We start from the raw sequence: 13,649 nt of genomic DNA on the forward strand, positions 1-13,649 counted from the left end.
TCAGTGCTGATTGCATCCAGAAGGTGCAATTTTTCCCTCTCTAGGAACTCAGAATTGTCAAGAATAGGATATGCCTAATGGATTACAAAATGGAGCAATAGAAATGGCTGTTTATTTATTTACAACAACTTATTTAGTAGTTTAGTGGTTTCATTGATTAAAATCATGTTTAACAACTGCATCCAAAAACACAAATTATTTGAGCTTCAGTGACTAAACACAAGCAATTATTTGTTATCTGGTACTATGGAACCTAGGAACTTAGGTGTGTGCTGAAATTTGGCAAAATAAAAGGGAAACAAATTCCTGTTTCTGGGTGTATTCATGATAATTGAGGATGATAAAAATCATTATCAAGACAAGATGACACAACCCATTTATCCTATCTAGAATCTGGGTCTAAAAGACTTTCTATGGAAATCCATCTCACCGGGATCAAGAAGATGAATCTTAGTTGGACTCACTGATGCATTCCAATATCCCAGTTTGTCCCGCTGCCATTTAATTCCCCTAAACTCTGAATCAAATAATTTGTCACAAGGATTCTGGAGTACATAGTGTATTTTCAAGGCCTGTAAATAATCTCTTGTATTAGGGTTTGGTCTGCTTAGTATTTTTTAAAATAAGGATATAAGATGGGAAGATAATATCTTATCACTGCAATAATGTGTTATTTTGAGTTGAAATATAATAATTCTTCATTTATACCAAGAGGACTAAAACTAGGTAGAGTGTCCCTAACTTTAAGTAGCTTGGGTAGTGAGAGTCTTCTAAGAAATTCTCTTCCATCTGTTATTTGGTGCTTGACGTTATTAATAAACTACAAAGGTCAAAATGTCAAAAGACAAAAAAAAATCCCCTTGGACAGGAAATATAGGAACAAAACTTTACACTACCTGAAAATGACTTATTTCAGAGCTTTTCCCAAGAGCAGATTGCGATCAGCAAGAAGAAAGGCTATAGGTCAATGCCAGAAAGAGGGCGAAAAGTTCAGGAAGAAGAGACTGAGAGCTTCCCAAACTTAATTTCTTCCACTTCTCTGCTCTGCTTTGGGCCAGTTTGGTAATGAAATTTTTATCTCCAAGAATGTATGCATAACGTAGAAATAAAATTCAATAGCATCTTTTGGTCATGGCTATGTTGCATGAACATATTTTACATCCCTAATATACCTTTTAAAGCCAAGCAACCTAACAATAAAAGCTTTTAAAGGCTTCAAATTGATGGTAATAATTCACATTCAAACTTAATTGGTGGTAACTGTCTCATTTATAACTAATTTCCATGGTATATGTGTAGGACTCGTTTTTAATATGCAAAGCACTTTGTTTAAATTGAATTTCTCTGTGCTTATTAATCACATACAATATTGGGAATGGAGCCTCAAAATAACACTGCCTCCCAGAGAGTGGCTTTTTCACAGCTTCCCAGGGAACACTAAGTATTAAAATATAGCATAAGAAATTATTCCTCCATGCTTACCTATTACATAAGTAAGAGATTTCAAAATTTAGATCTTATTGCCTGAAATATTTTATAATAGCTGTGTTCTTATCAACCTAATTCCCTTTTCACTAGTAGGAGAAGTAGATGAAAAACAAGGTGATGAGAATAAATTAAGATGCATTTATCTTAGGTCACACATGTGTTCCACATTCCTTATTTGTGAACTGTGACGGGTCAACAGCAGAGGTGGAGAAGCTGGGGAGAAACATTTCCCTCTCCTTCTGCCTCAGATGAATCCTTCCTCACACCCTTTTCTAAACCAATAAAAGAAGATAATTTGGTACAGATTCCGGAATGCTTGTTGAACATCATTCCCCAGGAAGGAGTGGTATCGCCTTGCACCTTAAGCTATACCTGTGCTTTTAGCATAAGCAGGTGCTCTCTAAGCTGACCAGAAAGCTCCATTTCTGGAGCTTCAGCACGATCACAAAAGATACCTGTATTTCATTTTTGCCATTTGCAGTTCTATTGGAACTTCAAAGAGGGGGTGGCAAGCTATACTTTGGGGCAAAATTATAATATTCCAAGATCCTTGACCAAAATACCACCCTCTATACTCCTCCAACCGCTTATATAATGCCACATGTACCTCTTTCATTTATATAAACAAATGATACTAGTACTGATTGTACTGATGAGATCCAAATTTGACAAAACAACATATAGGGGGCTGTCATATTTTTGGCAGGTTAGGAAGTTCAAGAAATAAATCATAAATTCTACATATAGGCTGTTGCCTTGGATTTAAGCTGAATTTCTCTAAAGCATTATTACTAGCAAATTCATTATTGCCCCAGAGAAAATCTGTAGATTTTGTGTATTCTATTTAACTCCACTCTAGTCCAGATAATACCACTAAAACTATTATATTAGAGAGGGTAGACATAATTTAGGGAATTAGAATAACTTTTTCCTTTCCGTTGGACAGGTGTGGATTTACCTAGCTTTGTCACTGCTGTGTTATTCTGATGTTTTAGTAGAGCGGAGTAAAGAACAAGATATTCCTATGTCAGGTTATCAACATCAGTCTTATAGAACGGTCTTTACTTTGAAAATGATGCTCTCTCTTGCCAAATCATTGCCCCTTAAAACTGAAGACCAAAGAACTAATTAGATGCTTCAAGTCTACGTTTATCCTGAATCTTAAAAAATAAAGTCTATTATATAGAGAAATGACACGTGGATAAATTAGGAAAATGGCTATGTTCTGAATTTATTTAATGACAATTATAGAAAAGGAAATAACCAGAGAAAGAGGCACACAAAAGATAAACATCAATGGAAGCAGAGATTCTGAATAAGGATAAGTAAGAGAATCGTGATGCTTGCAGGAAGCCAGAGATAGTAATGAAGATGCTGAATTTCCCACAGTATTTGAGAATCAGCCATGTTTTAAAAGCCAGCATTCAAGATAATCTCAGTGGCTGAAAGTCTTTGTACTTCAAGTGCCTGACTTTAGGGTTACAGGTACACCTCACAGAGAACATTCCTTTGGAGGACTTAAAGATGCTGCCTAAAGGCAGACTGATTTTCAAGCTGAAAGTCAAAGGCAGTTGTTAGGAACACATGGCTATAGAGAATAGGCTTTAGATGTATACAGGTGATATTGGGAAGAGAGGAAGAAAGTGGTCTGAGGGCCTGGCTACATAGTTATGTAGCTAGAAGCAAGTCATTTACCCTCACTCTGCCTCAGTTTCCCCTAAAATGGGATAACAACCTTACCTACCACATTGAATTGCCGTAAAAGTCAAATGAGATAATGTATAGACACTTAGGAAGTTGTTAGCAAGTCCATGTTGTTAGAACTCCATGGCTTTGCCACTCTGCCCTGGGCACTGTTGTATTGAGGATGTGTGGAAGTTCATCTAATCCAACCAGATCCCATTATACATATAGGAAAAACCGAGGCTCAGAAGTAACATAGGATATTACAAGCAAGCTAGTTCTAAACAAGGTGTTCTAACCCTACATCACAAAGAGGCCACCTAAGCCATGTATCAGAAATATTTGCAGTGACAATAAGGAATTCAGAAGCTCAGCACTAACATGAGTATGTGGTCACACCCACAATTGTGTTTACCAAAAAGCCAAAGGGTAAGACTGCCTGCTGGAGCCATGAGGACAACGACCTCTTTGGAAGGTGAAACAGAAGGTTACTTCAAGCTGTTTTGGTAAATCCCCAAGCTCTTCTCAAAGTGGGAAGCTGAGGAGGCCTCCTATTTGATGTTCCAATTCGTAAGCGAAAAAAAGAAACTCTCTAGGCTTCGTCATTGCTCAAGGTGAGCTGAAATAGGGCACAGCACGTGCTGCTCCCAGGCAGCTGTATTTACTCGCAAGTGTTTTCCCCAACTGCACAGGGTCATGCAGTGTGGTCTCTCGGCCAGCACAGTCCAGAGACTGCTTAATGAGGTTCTGACTGCTAAAGCTTTTTCTATGTGGCAGGGAATAAATACCATTGCCAGGCATAAGACTGTCTCTGTCTTTTTAGTAACAACTGAAACAAATGATCTCACTCTTTCATCCTGATCACCTTCTGGCTTTGACACTGAGAATGGGAACCCTGGATACTACCAAAGATATCACTGGGCTCTTGTTCTGTATCTTTAAGAAAGAAATATTAGAGATATAATTAAATTTGCCTGAATCTTTTAGGCCATGTGCTGGCATCAGGACCCATGTTAGAACCTAATGCTCTCTAATTCACATGTGAAATTTAAAATCTTTAGGACTTTGGGGAGCTGTCCCTGAGTCCCCTAAAAGGAGGAACAAAATTACGCTTTTACCTGCAAGTTTTTGGAAGAAGGTCCCAAAACCTTTCTCAGATTTTTTTAGGAATCTGTATCACAAAAATGTGAAGAAATGCTCATCTCAGCCTGCATCACAAACTATGGAACAGATCTGAGCTCGCACTCCAGCCCTGCTGCAAAATACAGCAAGCCTCTAGTCTGCAAATTCTTCAAAGCCTGTTCAGACTGACTTAGGAAGAAGGAGAGTGCATTGGTGCATGTTATTTAAAATGTCCAGTGATATCTTGCTTCAGAACTGGCTGGATACAACCTTTTAAACAAAATCACCAAGAACAATTCTTTTTCCTTTCTATCTCTTGACTCTATTCTTTTTTTTCTTCTTTCTTCTTCTTTTTTTTTTTTTTTTTTTTTTTGGTAAGTTTCAGGAGAGGCCTTGTCACATAGGAGCAAGAAATCCATTGTCATGCCAAACCTACAACCACTGAGTTGAGCAAACCCAGTGAAAGAGTGCAGCTCTTACCCTGAAATTCCAATAGTTGACTCCAACTAGACCAACTTGAGTTACATGCCATATTCCTGAGCCAATGGCTAGTGTCCAATGGATTTCAGTTTTGCACACTTGATAATACTTTAAGACAATTTTGGTTGCCACACCTTGGGCAGGCAAATAGCATCTACTGGGGAGAGGACAGAGGTGCTGCTAAACATTCTACAGTGCACAAGTGAAACCCTCACAATAAAGTGATTTAGCTCCAAATTCATTATTGCCACAGCCAACACAATGGAAGGCTGACTGATCAAGCCTGGAACTCATGCCTACCCCTGTAATGGGACAAGAGGATCTAACAATAAAAAGTGAAGCAGGGTAGGTTTCCAAAGGAAAATCAGAAAATGCTGCTGCCAGAGGAAGTAGGAATGTGTTCCAGGCAGCCAAAATCTGAAGAGATGTCTGCTAAAGAAGTAGTATTAAGAGCTTCCTGTCACTGAAGATTTATGATGTATCAGGTACTACATTAAATATATTCTGAGCTTATTACTTAATCCTCACAAAACAATGAAGTAGTTATTGTACCCATTTTATAGATTAAGCATTTAAGTTTCAACCAGCCACTAAGAGTCAGAGAAGTGTATTAAACTCATTTCTGAATCCATAGTCCGAGCTGTTTCATAGTCTTCTATGTCATAAGATTCTCTTTAGTGGAAAGAGAAAGAAAATTGTTCTATTTAAAAAGAAAGAAGAAATAAAAGGATTTTGTCAATTGATTACTCAGACCTGTCTTGACTCCACTGAAAAGCAATACTTGCCTTACAAGGACATTACATGGGCTGCTCATATTCTGTATATACATGCATGTCCTGGTTTCCAGTTGCATATTTTAAATTATTGAATAATTCCATCTTTATGCCTGCATGAATTGAGCTTATTTAGGAAAATATAAGCCTTTTAGGGCATATAACTCCTGACTTCTTGCTTATTCTTTTCATCACAAATATCAAGTTTCAAATTGCTTGCTGTCGGACAGTTGTGATTTACTCAGCTTGTGTCAGCTGGTAAAATTGGAAGTGATAAATACCTTTCAAAAAGAACACACAACCCTGGATTTGCATGTGTGTGTATATGCTTTAAGGATTGGGTGTAAGGAGTGATGACTTCATTAGCAAAGTGTTGTAGACTGATTGTATATATGTCTCAGCTATTGTGGTTTGTTTGTAAATCATATCAGGTAGATTTTCTATTTCATTTTTCAAACTGTTTAGTACAGAAATTTCTAAACATACCCCAAAAGAAAATGTATAAGCCACCTCCATCTAGCAGTTACCCAACTCTAATAACTATCAATATGTTTGCATTCTTATTTCATCTAACTCTCTCAGGTTTTTTTTTTTTTGGAATATTTTATAGCAAATATCAGATGCACTGTCAGTTAACTCCAAGATATTTCAATGTATGTCTCAAAAATGACATTTTCTTACACATCACAAGCCACTATAAAAAATAAAAAAAAAATCAACTCCAATTCCTTTGGTATAATATTAAATCCATATTCAAGTTTTTTAATGAAATTTGTTTACACATGGTTTGTTCAAATTAGTACTTAAGCAGGAGTCACTAATTGCATTAAGCTGCTAATAATGAAATTGTCATTTAAGTACCTTTTAAGACTGAATACTGTCCCTTCTCCACTCCCATTCTTTATGCCACTGATCTGGTTAAAATTTTCAGATAAAGTTTGCTACTCTACATTCTGGGTTTGGCACATTGTTTCCTCAGGATGTAGTTGAACTTATTCATCATGACTGTACTTTCTATAGACTGGAATGTGGAGCTAATCAAACTCAGGAAGAATTTCAGTTTTTGAGAATTCATAATGGTATTATATCCTGTGGGGGGACAATGTCTCACTTTTAGTGATGGTAAGATTGATGGGTGATTATAGGTAATGGCAGTCTGATTCTTTCATTATAAAGTCCCTCATTAATTCCACTTAATGGTTTGCATTATTTGATGACCATTTACTTGAATCAGCTATTTTGTTATGGATTACAAAATGGTACTTTTTGTTTTTTTTTCTCTGTTTTTTTTTCAATATATGAAGTTTATTGTCAAATCGGTTTCCATACAACACCCAGTGCTCATCCCAAAAGGTGCCCTCCTCAATACCCATCACCCACCCTCCCCTCCCTCCCACCCACCATCAACCCTCAGTTTGTTCTCAGTTTTTAAGAGTCTCTTATACTTTGGCTCTTTTCCACTCTAACATCTTTTTTTTTTTCCTTCCCCTCCCCCATGGGTTTCTGTTAAGTTTCTCAGGATCCACATAAGAGTGAAACCATATGGTATCTGTCTTTCTCTGTATGGCTTATTTCACTTAGCCTCACACTCTCCAGTTCCATCCATGTTGCTACAAAGGGCCATATTTCATTCTTTCTCATTGCCACGTAGTACTCCATTGTGTATATAAACCACAATTACTTTATCCATTCATCAGTTGATGGACATTTAGGCTCTTTCCATAATTTGGCTATTGTTGAAAGTGCTGCTATAAACATTGGGGTACAAGTGCCCCTATGCATCAGTACTCCTGTATCCCTTGGGTAAATTCCTAGCAGGGCTACTGCTGGGTCATAGGGTAGGTCTATTTTTAATTTTTTGAGGAAACTCCACACTGTTTTCCAGAGTGGCTGCACCAATTTGCATTCCCACCAACAGTGCAAGAGGGTTCCTGTTTCTCCACATCCTCTCCAGCATCTATGGTCTCCTGATTTGTTCATTTTGGCCACTCTGACTGGCGTGAGGTGATATCTGAGTGTGGTTTTGATTTGTATTTCCCTGATGAGGAGCGACGTTGAGCATCTTTTCATGTGCCTGTTGGCCATCTGGATGTCTTCTTTAGAGAAGTGCCTATTCATGTTTTTTGCCCATTTCTTCACTGAGTTATTTGTTTTTCGGGTGTGGAGTTTGGTAAGCTCTTTATAGATTTTGGATACTAGCCCTTTGTCCGATATGTCATTTGCAAATATCTTTTCCCATTCTGTTGGTTGCCTTTTAGTTTTGCTGGTTGTTTCCTTTGCTGTGCAGAAGCTGTTTACCTTCATAAGGTTCCAGTAGTTCATTTTTGCTTTCAATTCCCTTGCCTTTGGGGATGTGTCAAATAAGAAATTTCTACGGCTGAGGTCAGAGAGGTCTTTTCCTGCTTTCTCCTCTAGGGTTTTGATGGTTTCCTGTCTCACATTCAGGTCCTTTATCCATTTTCAGTTTATTTTTGTGAATGGTGTGAGAAAGTGGTCTAGTTTCAACCTTCTGCATGTTGCTGTCCAGTTCTCCCAGCACCATTTGTTAAAGAGACTGTCTTTTTTTTCCATTGGATATTCTTTCCTGCTTTGTCAAAGATTAGTTGGGTCTAGTTCTGGGGTTTCTATTCTATTCCATTGGTCTATGTGTCTGTTTTTGTGCCAATACCATGCTGTCTTCATGATTACAGCTTTGTAGTAGTGGCTAAAGTCTGGGATTGTGATGCCTCCCGCTTTGGTCTTCTTCTTCAAAATTACCTTGGCTATTCGGGGACTTTTGTGGTTCCATATGAATTTTAGGATTGCTTGTTCTAGCTTCGAGAAGAATGCTGGTGCAATTTTGATTGGGATTGCATTGAATGTGTAGATAGCTTTGGGTAGTATTGACATTTTAACAATATTTCTTCTTCCAATCCATGAGCACAGAATGTTTTTCCATTTCTTTATATCTTCTTCAATTTCCTTCATAAGCTTTCTATAGTTTTCAGCATACATATCTTTTACATCTTTGGTTAGATTTATTCCTAGGTATTTTATGCTTCTTGGTGCAATTGTGAATGGGATCTGTTTCTTTATTTGTCTTTCTGTTGCTTCATTGTTAGTGTATAAGAATGCAACTGATTTCTGTACATTGATTTTGTATCCTGCGACTTTGCTAAATTCACGTATCAGTTCTAGCAGACTTCTGGTGGAGTCTATCGGGGTATCCATGTATAATATCATGTCATCTGCAAAAAGTGAAAGCTTGACTTCATCTTTGCCAATTTTGATGCCTTTGATTTCCTTTTGTTGTCTGATTGCTGATGCTAGAACTTCCAACACTATGTTAAACAGCAGCTGTGAGAGTGGACATCCCTGTCGTGTTCCTGATCTCAGGGAAAAAGCTCTCAGTTTTCCCCATTGACAAGGATGTTAGCTGTGGGCTTTTCATAAATGGCTTTTATGATGTTTGAGTATGTTCCTTCTATCCCGACTTTCTCAAGGGTTTTTATTAAGAAACATTGCTGGATTTTGTCAAAGGCCTTTTCTGCATCGATTGACAGGATCATATGGTTCTTATCTTTTCTTTTATTAATGTGATGTATCACATTGATTGATTTGCGAATGTTGAACCAGCCCTCTAGCCCAGGAATGAATCCCACTTGATCATGGTGAATAATTCTTTTTATATGCTGTTGAATTCGATTTACTAGTGTCTTACTGAGAATTTTTGCATCCATATTCATCAGCATATTGGCCTGTAGTTCTCTTTTTTTACTGGGTCTCTGTCTGGTTTAGGAATGAAAGTAATACTGGCTTCAGAGAATGAGTCTGGAAGTTTTCCTTCCCTTTCTATTTCTTGGAATAGCTTGAGAAGGATAGGTATTAGCTCTGCTTTAAACGTCTGGTAGAACTCCCCTGGGAAGCCATCTGGTCCTGGACTCTTATTTGTTGGGAGATTTTTGATGACTGATTCAATTTCTTCACTGGTTATGGGTCTGTTCAAGCTTTCTATTTCCTCCTGATTGAGTTTTGGAAGCGTGTGGGTGTTTAGAAATTTGTCCATTTCTTCCAGGTTGTCCAGTTTGTTGGTATATAATTTTTCATAGTATACCCTGATAATTGCTTGTATCTCTGAGGGATTGGTTGTAATCATTCCATTTTCATTCATGATTTTATCTCTTTGGGTCATCTCCCTTTTCTTTTTGAGAAGCCTGGCTAGAGATTTATCAATTGTGTTTATTTTTTTCAAAAAACCAATTCTTGGTTTTGTTGATCTGCTCTACAGTTTTTTTTGATTCTATATTGTTTATTTCTGCTCTGATCTTTATTATTTCTCTTCTTCTGCTGGGTTTAGGCTGCCTTTGCTGTTCTGCTTCTATTTCCTTTAGGTGTGCTGTTAGATTTTGTATTTGGGATTTTTCTTGTTTCTTGAGATAGGCCTGGATTGCAATGTATTATCCTCTCAGGACTGCCTTCGCTGCGTCCCAAAGCGTTTGGATTGTTGTATTTTCATTTTCATTTGTTTCCATATATTTTTTAATTTCTTCTCTAATTCCCTGGTTGACCCACTCATTCTTTAGTAGGGTGTTCTTTAACCTCCACGCTTTTGGAGGTTTTTCAGACTTTTTCCTGTGGTTGATTTCAAGCTTCATGGCATCGTGGTCTGAAAGTATGCATGGTATAATTTCAATTCTTGTATACTTATGAAGAGCTGTTTTGTCACCCAGTATATGATCTATCTTGGAGAATGTTCCATGTGCACTCGAGAAGAAGGTATATTCTGCTGCTTTGGGATGCAGAGTTCTAAATATATCTGTCAAGTCCATCTGATCCAATGTGTCATTCAGGGCCCTTGTTTCTTTATTGACCATGTGTCTAGATGATCTATCCATTTCTGTAAGTGGAGTGTTAAAGTCCCCTGCAATTACCACATTCTTATCAATAAGGTTGCTTATGTTTGTGAGTAATTGTTTTATATATTTGGGGGCTCCTGTATTCGGCACATAGGCATTTATAATTGTTAGCTCTTCCTGATGGATAGACCCTGTGATTATTATATAATGCCCTTCTTCATCTCTTGTTACAGCCTTTAATTTAAAGCCTAGTTTGTCTGATAGAAGTATGGCTACTCCAGCTTTCTTTTGACTTCCAGTGGCATGATAAATAGTTCTCCATCCCCTCACTCTCAATCTAAAGGTGTCCTCAGGTCTAAAATGAGTCTCTTATAGACAGCAAATAGATGGGTCTTGTTTTTTTTCTCCATTCTGATACCCTATGTCTTTTGGTTGATGCATTTAGTCCATTTACCTTCAGTGTTATTATAGAAAGATATGGGTTTAGAGTCATTGTGATGTCCGTAGGTTTCATGTTTGTAGTGATGTCTCTGGTACTTTGTCTCACAGGATCCCCCTTAGGATCTCTTGTAGGGCTGGTTTAGTGGTGACGAATTCCTTCAATTTTTGTTTGTTTGGAAAGACCTTTATCTCTTCTATTCTGAATGACAGACTTGCTGGATAAAGGATTCTTGGCTGCATATTTTTCCTGTTCATCACATTGAAGATCTCCTGCCATTCCTTTCTGGCCTGCCAAGTTTCAGTAGAGAGATCGGTCACGAGTCTTATAGGTCTCCCTTTATATGTTAGAGCACGTTTATCTCTAGCTGCTTTCAGAATTTTCTCTTTATCCTTGTATTTTGCCAGTTTCACTATGATATGTCGTGCAGAAGATCGATTCAAGTTACGTCTGAAGGGAGTTCTCTGTGCCTCTTGGATTTCAAAGCCTTCTTCCTTCCCCAGATCCGGGAAGTTCTCAACTGTTATTTCTTCAAGTACTCCTTCACCACCTTTCCCTCTCTCTTCCTCCTCTAAATACGAATTATGCGTACATTATTTCTCTTTAGTGTGTCACTTAGTTCTCTAAGTTTCCCCTCATACTCCTGGATTTTTTTTATCTCTCTTTTTCTCAGTTTCTTCTTTTTCCATAATTTTATCTTCTAGTTCACCTATTCTCTCCTCTGCCTCTTCAATCCGAGCCGTAGTTGTCTCCATTTTATTTTGCAGCTCATTGATAGCATTTTTTAGCTCCTCCTGGCTGTTTCTTAGTCTCTTGATCTCTGTAGCAAGAGATTCTCTGTTGTCCTTTATACTGTTTTCAAGCCCAGCGATTAATTTTATGACTATTATTCTAAATTCACTTTCTGTTATATTGTTTAAAACATTTTTGATCAGTTCATTAGCTGTTTTTATTTCCTGGACGTTTTTCTGAGGGGAATTCTTCCGTTTCGTCATTTTGGATAGTCCCTGGAGTGGTGTGGTACTGCGGGGCACTTCCCCTGTGCTGTCTTGAATAACTTGCGTTGGTGCGCGGGGCCACAGTCAGACCTGATGTCTGCCCCCAGCCCACTGCTGGGGCTACAGTCAGACTGGTGTGTGCCTTCTCTTCCCGTCTCCTATGGGCGGGATTCACTTTGGGGTGGCGTGGCCCGTCTGGACTACTTGCACACTGCCAGGCTTGTGGTGCTGGGGATCTGGTGTATTAGTTGGGGTGGATCGGCAAGGTGCACAGGGGCAGGACAGGTAGGCTCAGCTCGCTTTTCCTTCAGAGATCCGCTTCGGGAGGGGTCCTATGGCACCGGGAGGGAGTCAGACCCGCTGGACTGGATCCACAGAAGCACAGCGTTGGGTGTTTGTGCGGAGCAAGCAAGTTCCCTGGCAGGAACTGGTTCCCTTTGGGATTTGGGCTGGGGGATGGGCGAGGGAGATGGCATTGGTGAGCGCCTTTGTTCCCCGCCAAGCTGAGCTCTGTTGTCTGGGGCTCAACAACTCTGCCTCCTGTTGTCCTCCAGCTTCCCTACTCTCTGAGCAGAGCTGTTAACTTACAACCTTCCAGATGTTAAGTCCTGCTTCCTGTCCGAACACACTCTGTCCATTCCCTCTGCTTTTGCCAGCCAGCCTCGGGGTCTGTGCTTGGCGGGCGTGCCGCCCCTCAGCCCCGGCTCCCTTCCGCCAGTCTGTGTAGCACGCACCGCCTCTCTGCCCTTCCTACCCTCTTCCGTGGGCCTCTCATCTGCGCTTGGCTCCGGAGACTCCGTACTGCTAGTCTTCTGGTAGTTTTCTGGGTTATTTAGGCAAGTGTAGGTGGAATCTAAGTGATCAGCAGGATGCGCGGTGAGCCCAGCGTCCTCCTATGCCGCCATCTTCCCGGGATCCCCCAATGGTACTTTTTCTAATTGTGTCTTCTCTTTCGCACTTATTCTAGAATTCTTTATAAAAGAAATTCATCCCATTTACCAAGTCTGTTGAATTCCCCTGAGGTAGCATTCATAAGTCAAAAGCAAGATACTTGTTTTCTTTATCTGTAATAAGTTTGTCGTAAGTGTTCTGAGTAAAGGTTAGTATCTTAGCAATCTTTAATGGTACCCAATGATGTGTATTTTTTTTACTCGTATTTTGTTTTTACATATTCTTATTTTTTGTGGGTAAGGGTACATTTTCTTATGAATTCATGACATTGCAAAATATATTTAATATGTTCTAATGAATTACATTATTCTTTTATGTAACTGTTTTATGTTGAAAACTTCAAATGCATACTATGATTGAGATGATAGGAAATAATAAATTCATGTATCCATCACCACCAGCTTTAACAATGATCAATTTAGAGCAAATCATTTTTTTATCTATAGGGCCCCCCCATTAAAATTATTTAGAAGTAAAATCTAGATAGATATTTGTTCCATATGTGTTTACTATGTTTCTCTGATTACAAGAGACTCATTTGAAAATTAAATCATGTCTACAGTAACATTGTACAACCATCATTACAGTTTCTCAAAATCACTGGATAACCAGTCAGTATTCATATTTCCCCAATTCTCTTACAAATGTATATTATATGTTTGCATTTTGTTCGTTTGAGTCAGAATCCAAATAAGGTTAATGAATTATTTGATATGTCTCCTAATTCTCTTTTAATTCTGAGTTTCCCCCTTTGCCTCTTTCCTTTCTTTGCTATTTTTTTATTACAAAAACTAACTTTTAAGCTCTGTAGATTTTCCTACATCTTGGAGTTTGCTGACTTGATTACTATTAAACAGTTACAAAACAGAAATTCAGCCAT

General features: G+C 38.5%; 1 long non-coding RNA gene across 1 annotated transcript in view; it reads left to right on the forward strand.

Annotated features, from left to right (window-relative positions):
- The window catches only part of LOC125934465 (uncharacterized), a 362,030-nt gene extending 354,387 nt beyond the window's left edge, over positions 1–7,643 (forward strand). Inside the window, exon 2 of the long non-coding RNA XR_007461414.1 lies at positions 7,551–7,643. This is a non-coding gene — a long non-coding RNA (uncharacterized LOC125934465). The remainder of the gene's footprint in view (positions 1–7,550) is intronic.
- The last annotated feature ends 6,006 nt before the right edge of the window (positions 7,644–13,649 follow it).

Source organism: Panthera uncia (genome assembly GCF_023721935.1).
Source record: "Panthera uncia isolate 11264 chromosome A1 unlocalized genomic scaffold, Puncia_PCG_1.0 HiC_scaffold_17, whole genome shotgun sequence".
Taxonomy (NCBI): Eukaryota; Metazoa; Chordata; class Mammalia; order Carnivora; family Felidae; genus Panthera; species Panthera uncia.